At 43.0% G+C, this 13692-nt stretch overlaps 2 non-coding genes across 2 annotated transcripts; one reads left to right on the top strand and one right to left on the bottom strand.

The window, feature by feature from the left end:
• Positions 1-8627: 8627 nt before the first annotated feature.
• Trnas-cga lies at positions 8628-8701 on the bottom strand. The gene has a single exon. It is a non-coding gene; the product is annotated as a tRNA-Ser (tRNA).
• A 301-nt stretch (positions 8702-9002) lies between these two features.
• On the top strand, positions 9003-9076 carry Trnas-cga. The gene has a single exon. It is a non-coding gene; the product is annotated as a tRNA-Ser (tRNA).
• The last annotated feature ends 4616 nt before the right edge of the window (positions 9077-13692 follow it).

The following is a 13692-nucleotide window of genomic DNA, read 5'->3' as shown; positions in this document are numbered from 1 at the left end:
TTATAAGTAACTGTATGCATGACACAAGACAGATATTCATAGAACGCCAACTGAATTGCTACTTTCATGTTAGGGGCATTATCTGTACTTCCTAGTTACATAACAAATTACATAATTCCAGTTTAATATAGTCAGCTGTACAAAGCTCATAACATTCAAAACACTCTTTAACCGTGGTTATTTAATTTCAAAGAATATTCTTAAAAATTTATTTTATTTAATAGCCATTCATCAAGAACATTAACACATTTACTCACACTATGTGAGCATGGAAGTAGTTGTCAGGGAGTAACTGATAAAATCATGATCAAATTGCTTTAACAAATGGGAATTTTATTTCTAAAGCTTTTTTTAAAGCACCCTCTTAATATCAAGTTACAATTTATTCAGAGCAGAAAGAAACAAATTTTTGACTGTATGAGGTTTCGGGCTGAGAACCTTGCCGCTCCCTTTTGACACGGCCGTAGTCACGACCGCTCACAACAACCTCTGAAAGACTACACTGGTGCAAATCTGCAACACACCAGATTACTTTAAACTAAAAGTTTTAAGAATTCACACAAGCATACAAACTATGCACCCCGTAGGAGGGATGGAAATGGTACTAAACACTAAAGTTAAAATACTGACCTTGCCACCGAAGGTGCAACTTGATTTTAACTTCTAAGAAAAGTCTTACGATGGAAGGATGGCAACTTTATATACTAAAATGACCATTTGAAATAAAAACCCATGAAATGCAATCTTATATAAAATTATACACGGTTGGCCAAACGGGTTAACATGCTCTACAGTAGACATACACCGCCTCTCAAGATGAAAGGCAAGATAAAAAAAAATTTTTTTCAAGAATTAGGCCTTTACACTCCAAGAAATAAATTCGTTGACACACCGAATCCGACAAACATGACAGAGGCAGCTCCGAACGACAGACATATTAGCACTCCGACCGACAATCTGACCGATTTCCAACCGTCAGATACAACTACACAAATAACTGAGAATATCGGCCGATGTCGAGTAAACGAAGATAGCTACAGCTCCGAACTCTGCCTCACCAAGATCAAGGCATCAAACACCACTCAAGACAAGTTTAAAATAATACAGAAAACACAATTCACAACTGTCAAATCACTACGGAAGATGGCTGAGGGTTCTAGACAACAACACACACCACTTGTTATGGTTCAAATGGTTCAAATGGCTCTGAGCACTATGGGACTTAACATCTATGGTCATCAGTCCCCTAGAACTTAGAACTACTTAAACCTAACTAACCTAAGGACAGCACACAACACCCAGCCATCACGAGGCAGAGAAAATCCCTGACCCCGCCGGGAATCGAACCCGGGAACCCGGGCGTGGGAAGCGAGAACGCTACCGCACGACCACGAGATGCGGGCACACCACTTGTTATCACACGCGTGAACGGCTGAAGAAACAACAATCCACAAATAACGAACAAATTGTAACAGTCGAGATTTAAAAAGAAGTAACTAATTACTCAACTTGAGGATCCTGCTTCGGAGGAAAGCGAAAAGTCGCTCTCGCAGCTAGCGCCTCCAACTGCAACAGCGCGTGCTCGCGCTGTGGAGACTACGTCGCTGCTCAGTTACAACGAACCAACAAGGTCCAGTCACATCCCGACTCGGAAAATGGTGTTCATCCTGAGGATCCAAGACGTCGTCGACTAAGACGACCGGCCGAGCAAACGACCAACGGCAGCCCGCTTTCGCCGACAGCGGTCCCGGCGAATACTAACACCATACGGACCCGACTGTTGCTGGCTGCCAACTCTTCCCGACTGATACTGGTGTCAGTGCTCAGCAGACCACATGTCGACATCCGACGACCAGCCGACCGATCGACCAACGGCCTTCCGCCTGCGCCGGCCACGGTCCCGGCGCGTGCTTGCACCGTGCGGACCTGCCTGCTGCTGACTGCCAACTCGTCCAACGGCGGAGTAACGACGAACCCAACTCAGTCCACAACCCAACAGCGAATGAGACTTACAGCCGACTGACTAAAATGCGAGTGTCTGCCTTCTGACTGGCTCTGTCGAGTCACTGCACCGACTCCCAGACTGACTCCGACTGACCAACTGACCCTCGCGAGCTCATAGCGCCCCTTAAATGCACGTGAACAGGCAACCTTTCCCCTTTCCCACCAGAGGGAGACACCAAAGCTGCGATTGCCACATCGGCGCCACCGCCAGAAACGGAGGGCGACTGCTTCACACTACGCGCTGCGGCGCGCTCTTCAAAAGAGCAATTTTTCCACGTCTCAATTCTAAAAACGTAGACTTCATTTCCCGGTTTACGATGTAGTTTACCATAACTGACTAATAGGCGTCGTTGCTGGGGGCGTCCGACCATTGGTAGTGATGGAAACGTGAGAAGCATTCCTCAATTTGCCTTTTACTTTATTCACATTTGTGATTCACAATAATAATTACCACCTTAACCACAATGGCAATAGTACGGTAAGGGCCTCACCACAACAGAACCTTAAGCCCAGTCGTGGTAATGATGGTAATAACCGGCCACCACACAAAAAGAGAAAGAAGTATGACAACCGGTTTCATCCCGGTTATAGAAAAACCAGTAACAATAGGTTAGGTACTTGGCATGGCATGCCGCAAGGTAACTAGCACCAGAATGTAAACCAACAAAATTCTGCCACAGATCATGGTAACAGTGCTAATGGTGATAACCCTAATTGGAGACCCCGGAATCAGCCAATTAGACTCTCCATCTACACTACATCTACATCCATACTCCGCAAGCCACCTCACGGTCTGTGGCGGAGGGTACCTGGAGTACCTCTATCGGTTCTCCCTTCTATTCCAGTCTCGTATTGTTCGTCAAAAGAAAGGTTGTCGGTATGTCTCTGTGTGGGCTCTAATCTCTCTGATTTTATCCTCATGGTCTCTTCGCGAGATATACGTAGGAGGGAGCAATATACTGCTTGACTCCTCGGTGAAGGTATGTTCTCGAAACTTCAACAAAAGCCCTTACCGAGCTACTGAGCGTCTCTCCTGCAGAGTCTTCCACTGCAGTTTGTTTGTCATTTCCCTAACGCTTTCGTGATTACTAAATGATCCTGTAACGAAGCGCGCTGCTCTCTGTTGGATATTCTCTATCTCTTCTATCAACCCTATCTGGTACGGATCCCACACTGCTGAGCAATATTCAAGCAGTGGGCGAATAAGCGTACTGTAACCTACTTACTTTGTTTTCGGATTGCATTTACTTAGGATTCTTTGAATGAATATCAGTCTGGCATCTGCTTTACCGACGATCAAATTTTGTGATCATTCCATTTTAAATCACCACTAATGCCTACTTCCAGATAATTTATGGAATTAACTGCTTCCAGTTGCTGGCCAGCTATGTTGTAGTTAAATGATAAAGGATCTTTCTTTCTTTGTATTCGCAGCACATTACACTTGTCTACATTGAGATTCAATTGCCATTCCCTGCACCATGCGTCAATTCGTTGCAGCTCCTCCTGCATTTCAGTACAATTTTCCAATGTTACAACCTCTCGATATACCACAGCATCATCCGCAAAAAGCCTCAGTGAACTTCCGATGTTATCCACAAGGTCATTTATGTACATTGTGAATAGCAACGGTCCTACGACACTCCCCTGCGGCACACCTGAAATCACTCTTACTTCGGAAGACTTCTCTCCATTGAGAATGACATGCTGCGTTCTGTTATCTAGGAACTCTTCAATCCAACCATACAACTGGTTTTACAGTCCATATGCTCTTATTTTGTTCATTAAACGACTGTGGGGAACTGTATCGAACGCCTTGCGGAACTCAAGAAACATGGCATCTACCTGGGAACCCGTGTCTATGGTCCTCTGAGTCTCGTGGACGAATAGCGCGAGCTGGATTTCACACGATCGTCTTTTTCGAAACCCATGCTGATTCCTACAGAGTAGATTTCTAGTCTCTAGAAAAGTCATTATATTCGAACATAATACGTGTTCCAAAATTCTACAACTGATCGACGTTAGAGATACAGGTCTACAGTTCTGCACATATGTTCGACGTCCGTTCTTGAAAACGGGGATGACCTGTGCCCTTTTCCAATCCTTTGGAACGCTACGCTCTTCTAGACTCTCACACAAGAAGCCGAGGATAACCAACCCACAAACAGCAATTTAATAAACTAAAGTCGGCCACATCGTGCCCTCAGGCAGCCGTCGGGAACTGCGTAGGAGGCAGTACATGTGAACAAATTAATTTGATCAGATACAATGACGGAACAGATGTACATGATTAGGTATTTTCTGATACAAACGCACGTAACGAAACAAAAGTATACTTTAGTTCAAGCTGCGTTTGCTGCCACAGCAGATAAAGTAACTGCTGTAGTAACTAAACACACAGGTGCATAGGCTAATGTCGTTTCGTTTTGCTTGTTTAAGGAAATGCAAAAATGTGAGAAGGGTACACCACCCAGATTACCAGAATTGTCGAGTAGTAGGTGCCATAATTTGTCAGTCAGGTCAATATTTGGTATAGGGTATTTGCAAGAGGGGAACGCAAAAATCGACCTCTCTGGAGGAAAGTGTTTTGAGAAAGTTGATGTAAGGCGCCTGTTCTGCACTTAATTAAAACGAAAACAAGGCATGATAAGTTTTGTCGGGGGTTAGAGGTCAAAGTTCGTAGGTACTGAGGTACCATATCTAGGTAGCCTTTTGATTACCCAAAACGAGGGCACCAAGTACGTACCTGATTCTAAAGATATGCAAGATCTACAAGTAGCATTCCATGCTGCCAACACGTGATTATTTTTTCCGTCGAGCCAACACACAAAAATCCGTCAAAATGAAATATCTCCATATTTTCTTGCAAAACTAAAAAAATGAAACTTTTTTTAAAACATTACACTCACTACTTTGTTTACGCATCGAGCAAACATTTAAAAAGCCCCCAAAATCCGTCAAAATCACATATCTCCGTATTTTCTTGCAAATAAAAAGACGAAATTAAAATTTGCTTTAAACGTTATACTCATACCTAATTTACGAGACGGACAAACATTTAAAAAATCCGCCAAACTCAGTCAGACTATAAAATATATATTATTATATAACTACATCACACTCTAATGGAACAGTAACAAGCAAATTTAAATACGCTCCATTAAATTTCGGGCGTGCAGTCGCACGTATTCAGCTTCTAATATTTCGGCTGTATATCGTCCAGTCATCTTCAGAATGAGCCGACAGAAAGATGACTGGACAATACACAGCCGAAATATTAGAAGGAGCCAAAATTATGCGCAGCACGCCATAAATTTAATGGTACAGTGACTGAGCCACTAAAACGTGAAGATTTGCAAATTTAAGAATATTTACTGGCCTGCGTTGATTAAAATAGTAACAGTTCATCCACATCGTCCTCTGCCTCTTCTTCGGTTGACGTGCTGCATTGTTGGTCTCCTGGGCATGCAGCCATTGTGCCAATTTGCTTCGATGCCTGCTCTGGTAAGACGTAATTATAACAGCACTTGTTCACACGCCTAATCCCGGCCCGCACAGTGAGAACTGGGTTACCAGACTGGTTTTAAGTCTATTCATGGGGGACGTTTTCACATTATTGAGCATACTAAATGCTCTTTCGGCCTCAGCATTTGACCAAGGTAACACCAAAAGCATGATTGCAAAATATGAGGGCTCCTGAAATGGATTTTGGGAAATAGCGTCTTTATATGATGCGATCTTTTGCCATAGTTCTACTTTATTGTCGACATTTTTCCATCGAACAGTAGTTAATTTTGATCACTGAAAGTCAACTTTTGCTCTTCCCGTGTCAGGTAATTGAAATTCCTGAGCTAGCGGGATTATACTTTCTTTCACCATCCTGGATCAGTTGGGCTCACTTTTTGCAAAACCTTGACATTATTCGGCAGTCGCCTCTGGAGCTCCTCTGCTAAACAAAGCAGAAAATCTTCGCATCTACTGCGAAAAACTCTTCCCCTTTCTGCGTTAATTTTATGCTCTTTCATCGTATTTATCAATGAAACCTCTACTTCATGGCCAAGATAAATATTAGGGGATTTGTATTTTCTAACGCCTACCGTTAGCAAATCTCCATTATAACCGGGGACAACAACACGCCTCGTAAGAGCTACAATAAGAAGCACTAAGTCTTGAAGTAGCTTTGAACGGTCTGCTGCAGTTGATTGGAATGACCTTCTGACATTCTTCTGGAGTTGGTCTAAGAAACAGAAGGCAAAGTTTATTGATGGCATCAGAGTACGTACTATAAAATAGTTCAGTTGTGTCATGTCTGGATATTTCAAAATGTGTCTGTAGTTCAAGCCACTGACTTAAAATGCGATTAACAATAACTCCGATCGATTGTTACCTTGTGCATGATAGATGTACAATTTTAAGGGGTTCGGCTCCATCATTTATTGCTTTAAACAACTCCCTATACATGGCTTGTCGAGAAGAAGATTTAGAAAACCAAGAATAAGTTTCAAAAATTAAAAACTCAAGATTCCTTGGTAGCATTTGGGCAGCAGACAACACTGCTAACTGAACTGAATGGCGAACACAGGGGATCAATTCAAAATTAGGGACCTCACATTTCATTTTATGGTAAACCCCATTGTTAATACCCAACATTACTGAAGCATTATCCGTACCACTTCCTCACATTTGTTTAATGTCTAGACCATAATCTGAAAGTAATTACGTTACTGCAGTAACAATACATTCAGCATTCCTCTGTTCTAGTGCAACAATTCCTAAAAAGGTGGAAATATCTCTGCTTTGTTGTTTTGAAAAATACGCAATGTTCACAGCCAACAATTTGGTGACAGAAATGTCTAGATTGATCTATAAGAAGACTGAAATGTCCATTACCAGCATCGTTCTGTAGGTCTGATTCAAGTGCTGGAAGAGAATATTCCTGTTCAAAGCACTGCTCTTCGTACGGTGTAGCCGTAAAACAGATGCATGGTCAGCACTTTGAAGAAATTTCTTGGTTAGATGTGAAAAATGATCAACAGATCTAATTGCACAGTGATTAGTTACAAACAAGTAAGAGCAGCTTCAGCAGCTGCACACTCGTACGTATGTTTGATAGACTGAAATGGCAATGTTGACTGTCGTCAAGATGAAAAAGATTCACCTGCTTTTAAATGTTTCTTACTTTCTCCATGCAGAAGTAAATCTGACAAACACACATTCAGGTTGCATTGGCAATATTTACACCGCGCACTACTACGTTCCCCCGGCACCTCTAACAACCAATCCTTTAATTGTTTATCACTTAACCATTCTTTTCTAAAATGTCGTACACCGCTTGACATTCATTTCAGACATGTTCAGTTAGTTGTAAAAGCAAACAAAAATAGCACTAGACAGTAGTTGTTAAACACACAATAGCTCACTACAACACTGTAGTCTGTAACCTGGAATGCAGTCGGCAGCAGCTGGGAGAATTCGTGCCCTAGTGATTTAAGATGTTCGTTGTCAACAGCGCAGCATACCATTAGCCGGTGTTGACTGCACTGTCGTCTTCTTTGTTGCTGAGATGAGCTGTCCGTCGCTGTCTGTCTTTTGTTGCGCTATATTCATTGTGATTTTTACGAAAATGAGTGATGATGCGCTCGCTGGCTTATCACGGGGGCTATCTTTTACACCATTTCGGAAAAGAAAGCCGGTTATCAGGAGCTCATAGAAGCTCAAACCACAGGTTTCTGTTCCCTGCACTAGGTGCTTACAATACATGGAGGTGGAGTTTGTTCTCCTTCCCCCCCCCCCCCTCCACCCTCTCTTCCCCTCGCACCCATCACTCCACGCAGCATCACTTGTCCGCTCATCCCTCCGCCCACAAACCCCGCTCGACAGATGGAAAGTTATAATTCGCGACAAGTGCCGTACACTAAAGTATTGCGCTCGCTATCCAGATTTCGCGGCATATTTTTGTTAGTGTGCTGCTGGTGCTAGAGGCACATATCGTATATTTAACGCCAGTTTGAATCTTGGTGGTGTATGATACTTTCGCTCGGCCGGGGAAGGAGGGATGGTAGTTTTAAACTTCCTGATCGCCAGTTTTTGCGTCAATGTCCTGGATTAAATTCTGAACCTCTCCACTATCTCTCGTGAACAGAGGACATGTGGCACTGTTGATGGTGCTTCGTCTGTCGGATGGCGGCCCCCTTGACGCTTTTCGAGGGTATTACGCTATGTGCAGCACCGAGTTTCAACCTCCCCGTCCCCATCCACAAAAACACAAACACGACACCACACAGTGCGAGCACTCATCAGTGACATGCCCCATGTACAAAAACACGCTCGGGACTTCGTAAGAGGTCGGGGGAGGGCAATGGCAAACCACTTCCTCTCGGAACCATCCCAGGATGGTGTTTCAGGATTCCTGCTTCTATTCCCCATGCTCACTCCGTGAGTATGGGACTCGTACTTACTATTGTATCTTTGCTTACAACAGAAATTAGAACCAATTGCTACCGCGTTATGTTTGTTTCGCTGAGTTTGCCAGTCATCAGAGATGTTTGATATTCCACAATGAGATTTTCACTCTGCAGCGGAGTGTGCGCTGGTATGAAACTTCCTGGCAGATTAAAACTGTGTGCACCGACCGAGACTCGAACTCGGGACCTTTGCCTTTCGCGGGCAAGTGCTCTACCAACTGAGCTACCGAAGCACGACTCACGCCCGATCCTCACAGCCTTACTTCTGCCAGTATCTCGTCTCCTACGTTCCAAACTTTACAGAAGCTCTCCTGCGAACCTTGCAGAACTAGCACTCCTGAAAGAAAGTATATTGCGGAGACATGACTTAGCCACAACCTGGGGGATGTTTCCAGAATGAGATTTTCACTCTGCAGCGGAGTGTGCGCTGATATGAAACTTCCTGGCAGATTAAAACTGTGCTTCTGTAAAGTTTGGAAGGTAGGAGACGAGATACTGGCAGAAGTAAGGCTGTGAGGATCGGGCGTGAGTCGTGCTTCGGTAGCTCAGATGGTAGAGCACTTGCCCGCGAAAGGCAAAGGTCCCGAGTTCAAGTCTCGGTCGGTGCACACAGTTTTAATCTGCCAGGAAGTTTCATGTTTGATATTGTTATCTAAAAAATAGACATGTACATTGCTCAATAGGAAGGAAACCTAAGTAGTTAATTTCAGTTCAATATTCGGTTATATGCTCCGTGTATTTAATATGAATGAACAAATTAGAAATATGGCCAATTTTTGCAACACACTGAGTGAAACTAACAGTCAAAACTAAATATTACCCGTCACACAACATGAAATTCTGTCAAATTTGAGGGGAAATCCGTCAAGTTGGCAACGCTGGTAGCATCACAGGGCAAGACCCTGGAATCTAATTGCTGAACTGAATAGTAAATAAATGAACTCAGTTAGCTAATAATATAGGTACTGTGAGCTACTACGGACGAGAAATACCCATTGGCGAGCTTCGCTGGGTCGAGAAAACCATTTGTAACGTGCTACGATTTCTCTCTATGCGAGAAATCGGGAGAAACACACTGGTTGCACTGGGTGGTCACAATGATTTTAATTCAAAGTCAGTTATCTAGTAAAAGTAGATGGCTTGAGGCCCCACGTGCTTCTGCACGAAAAAATAAAAAAAAACACTTATCACCCAAGCACCTACATAGCATGCATCATCTCCTTGGTGTTCCGTAAAATATGCTTGGACGTATTAACTAAATTGGCAACATTAGGTCTGAGGGATGCCAACCACATCCACTCCACTATCCCCAGTAATTTTAAATTAATGTCAAGTTTACTTCGAACACCTTCTGTAAATGGACATTCATGCCACCGTTGTGACCTTCGTTGACCTTCAAAGACCTTACTTTACACATCGTTGGATTCGTCTCGATAGCCGCTATCAGAAAATAAGTACCAAATTATAGCATCCTGAGCCGTGTGCGGCTGACGTTGATGCCGTTCATAGCATGGCATCTTGTAATAGCGATAGTGGCGTCTCGTTTTCTTAGTGTCTTCACTGGCGCCACTAAGTTTGCTCGTCTTGTCTGTCCATGAGTGGCAGCACCAACGCTTATCGATAGCGCGTACTGTGGTACGATCTTTGGAGCGGCCTCTAGTATTTCTGGGTCCTATGGCGTCGAGCGTGTTGAGTTAGGACAGAGCAGTAGTGAGGTCCGGACAGCCAATATTTGCCCGACCACTGGCGACACACATGCACTGTGCGACGGAAGGGAGTGGTTGCGAGACTACACGACCACGTCAGGGACCGGATTCAGCGAGTTTTAGTTGAATGGACCACGATATTCGAGTAGTGCAACTTTCACTTGTGTGTGTGTGTGTGTGTGTGTGTGTGTGTCTGTGACCGCCCGTCGAAGTGAAGTCATGGCAATAAGTTTGTAGCGCCGGAAATGCTTATCCTCCTATTCCCATCAATTGTACTATAAATTTTTTCCTTATTTTGTTACCTGAAGATATGACATTTCCGTGTCTTTATATATTGTAATTGTTTATATTTATGTCGATGTATAATTGTTTTGTGAATATTATTTGTATTTTTACGCGGGGTCTGGCCTAGTGAAAACTATGCTATCGAACGATTACATAGATAGGTCGTGTGGAGAACCAAAGTGTTTAGGATCTTTGGTAGTGTTAACTCTGCCGCATGGAGCGTGGGCAGATGGAGTCTGGCTGGAGTAGGGTGGTGGAGCAGGTGTGTTGTGTGACGCTCCCGCGAGTTGCCGCGCTTTCGGGGTTTGGCAGCATGTAATTGCGCTCGACTTGCTATGATAGTTTCTGACACGGTGTCGCGGACGGGAAGCATTAGCTGGCGCACATCAAGAGCCCGTTTTGCCTGGTGACCGTGTCGAGAAGAAGGCGCGCCAACATCCAGCTTCTGCAACAGCGACGGCCGACAATGAGTGACTGTCGCCACCTCCTCGATCGACGACTTCAAACCTTCAATCAAGCAACAAGGAAGACTGGAAGCACGTAAAATTTTAGAACTGTATGGCAGACCTCAGCTTTTCAAACTGTTTCAAAATTACAGCAACGTAGCATGAACCTTTGTTGCTCATTGTCCCAATTGCATTACCAAGCAGGGTCCCTTCCTTTTCTGGAATGAACCCGAGCGTCGTTGAAATTCAAACGCCAGCATTAAAGTAATATTATTCCATTTCACTGCTTTAATTTCAAAGTTTAGTTAAAGTATTCATAGCTGGCTACAATATTTAGATTACACAAGTACAAATTAAGAGTGCGAGTTTTGTTACCATATTTTAGCTTACCTGTGACTGCAGCTCAGCTTGGTACGTACTAAATTTTACAATTGTTAATTGTTCAGAATCATTTAATTCAAGTTCAAAGTTAAATCTCTTATTTCTTAATTGCGTAGATTCAAGTAGCTTTTGAAATGATTGTTGAGGTAGCCCAAGACTAACCTTATTTTAGTGAATTTTGTAGTGCTTCAGAAACAAAGCTCACTATTAATTTCAGTTACTAAATTAACTTTCAGTTTTCCGATTTTATTAATTCTTTTGTTAAATTAAGTCAGAGTGTAGCGAAATTTATTACTTCTGACAAACATTCAGTTTTCACGCAACACGTGTCAACCTTCAGTTGCCAAGCTCTTAGTGCTAATTATATGTGCAATAACCTTTCTTTTTCAGTTATTATAGTAGTTGTCCATAGAACTGGCGACCGTAATTTTCCCCAAATCTCAAATATCTGATTAACGTCAGTTAATTGTTAACGTAACGACCGCACATTTACTTTCTTTATTAAGTTTACCCCTTTTCAAAATTAATTTCCATCGATTTCAATTGCATTTTTCCTTTCATTTTGATGTAACCCTTTCCTCCCTCTTCAGCGACAGATTAACTTCGGTGACGATTGCTTTTCCCAAATTTCATTAGGTGCACACGGTTTAATTTTTCACTGTCATTGAGGTCGATAAGTGAGGGGGAGGTTACAAGTTGCCAGTCGACGATTGATACTGGGATCTTTCCCGTGCCTGACTTGAGTGGGGACGACCGTTGGTTGGTCGTTCGGTCGGTCGTCGCAGCGGACGACGTGCATTTGGTCTTCCGACCGCTTCTGGCTCCTCTGTGTTTGTGCCGACTTTTAATTCGTCCGTGTTGTTTCACAGTGACTGGTTTTAGTATTGTGAGTTGTTGGTGGAATTGTTTTCCCGCAGCCGTGTGTATTTTGTGGTTTTGAATGAGCAGTTGTTTGAATGCTGTCTGCGTACTGGATTTGGTGGAGAGTTGCGAACGGAGATCAGTGCGGTTTAGACGGAGCAGCGAGGAGGTCCGTAGCGCGGGGGTAGGCCAGGACTGCAGGCAGCGTGCAAGGACTGTCAGACCGAGGGGTTGTAGCCGACGACCGAACCCAGGACGTTTGAAGTTGAGTGAACCTTATCCAGTACTGAAACCTCCACTGTTTGAGCTATCGCTATTGTTTGCGTGTTGCTGCTCCCAGGGTCGGTGAGACCAACCGCAACAAGTGGAGTCTGTCAGGTTGGAGGGAGCTGTTAACCGCCTTCTGCTCCTTGATGTTAGTTTGGATTTAGTATTATTCTTATCAGTGAAGTGCAACCAGCGGTATTCTCTGCCTTGTGGCCGCTAACCGCCCCTCCCCCCCCCCCCCCCCCCCCACCAATGTGTTATAAATGTAGAGATGTATGGAGAAAAGGGCTGAAAAGAAAGGGTAAATGCTGCAAGCCAAATAAACGATGGGACTACCAAAAACCAAAGAGGGCAGATAAATAGTCAAAGGAGAATTGTAAGTGGGGTACAAGTGATGTGATAAAATGATGCGAAATGAACTGCCCAAATCTGAATAATAGGCAGCAAAAATATGTAGTGATTTTTCTAAATATTATTGTGTGTTTATTAGTAAATAAGGAAATGGACTACCATTCAATGCAAGCAGCAACAAATTGTCTTATAGTATATATAGGTATTTGTATATGCTTTGTAGTTAAGTGTTTGTGTTTCAGCTTTTGAAATTATTTTTCTGAGAAATTTAATAATAAGTAATTTGCTATTTAAATCATGTTCTGATAGGAGGTTGGACTGTGCCAAAGGCACTTAAGCAAACGATAGGTAAATGTTCTTGATATATTAAAAAGTATAGACCTCTATAATGTGAGAGAAAGGAAGTTTAGTGATACAAAATTTTATGATGGTACATTCACTCAAAGATTCAGAACCACTGTATAAATATAAAGTTTAGTGTTCCCATCAAATTTGCACTTAGTGAAATTTACTGGAAACAGGGCCATGTGTAACAACAACAACGCTGTACTATTGTACATATAAGTAAATTTTTTTTCCATCTGATTTTTCGATAAATTAGTGTAATTGATGTTCTGATTTCATTTCTTTTTTGTTTCATGCCGTTGTGTTAAAGAAACTGTAAACAATTTTCAATGTGAATATTAATGTTTATGTCAAATGTCAAGCAATACTGTAATAGAATTGAAATGTAACGTCTGGTCCATACGTAGGCAATGTGTTAGAATATGTAGAATGTAAAACCTCGGGTGAATACCCTGTCTGTAAGGGAGCGGTAAAAGGTGGATGGCAGGCGAGCACGGGAAAATGCACGCGGGCACTGTACGGCACAACGGGCTCAGTAGTAGTAGTTGGAGTTTGGCATTGGTCTGAACAACACCTTCTGGA

The sequence above is a fragment of the Schistocerca americana genome, chromosome 1, assembly GCF_021461395.2.
Source record: "Schistocerca americana isolate TAMUIC-IGC-003095 chromosome 1, iqSchAmer2.1, whole genome shotgun sequence".
Classification (NCBI taxonomy): domain Eukaryota; kingdom Metazoa; phylum Arthropoda; class Insecta; order Orthoptera; family Acrididae; genus Schistocerca; species Schistocerca americana.
The sequence above is the reverse complement of the archived record's forward strand: the minus strand, read 5'-3'. Positions and strand labels throughout refer to the sequence as shown.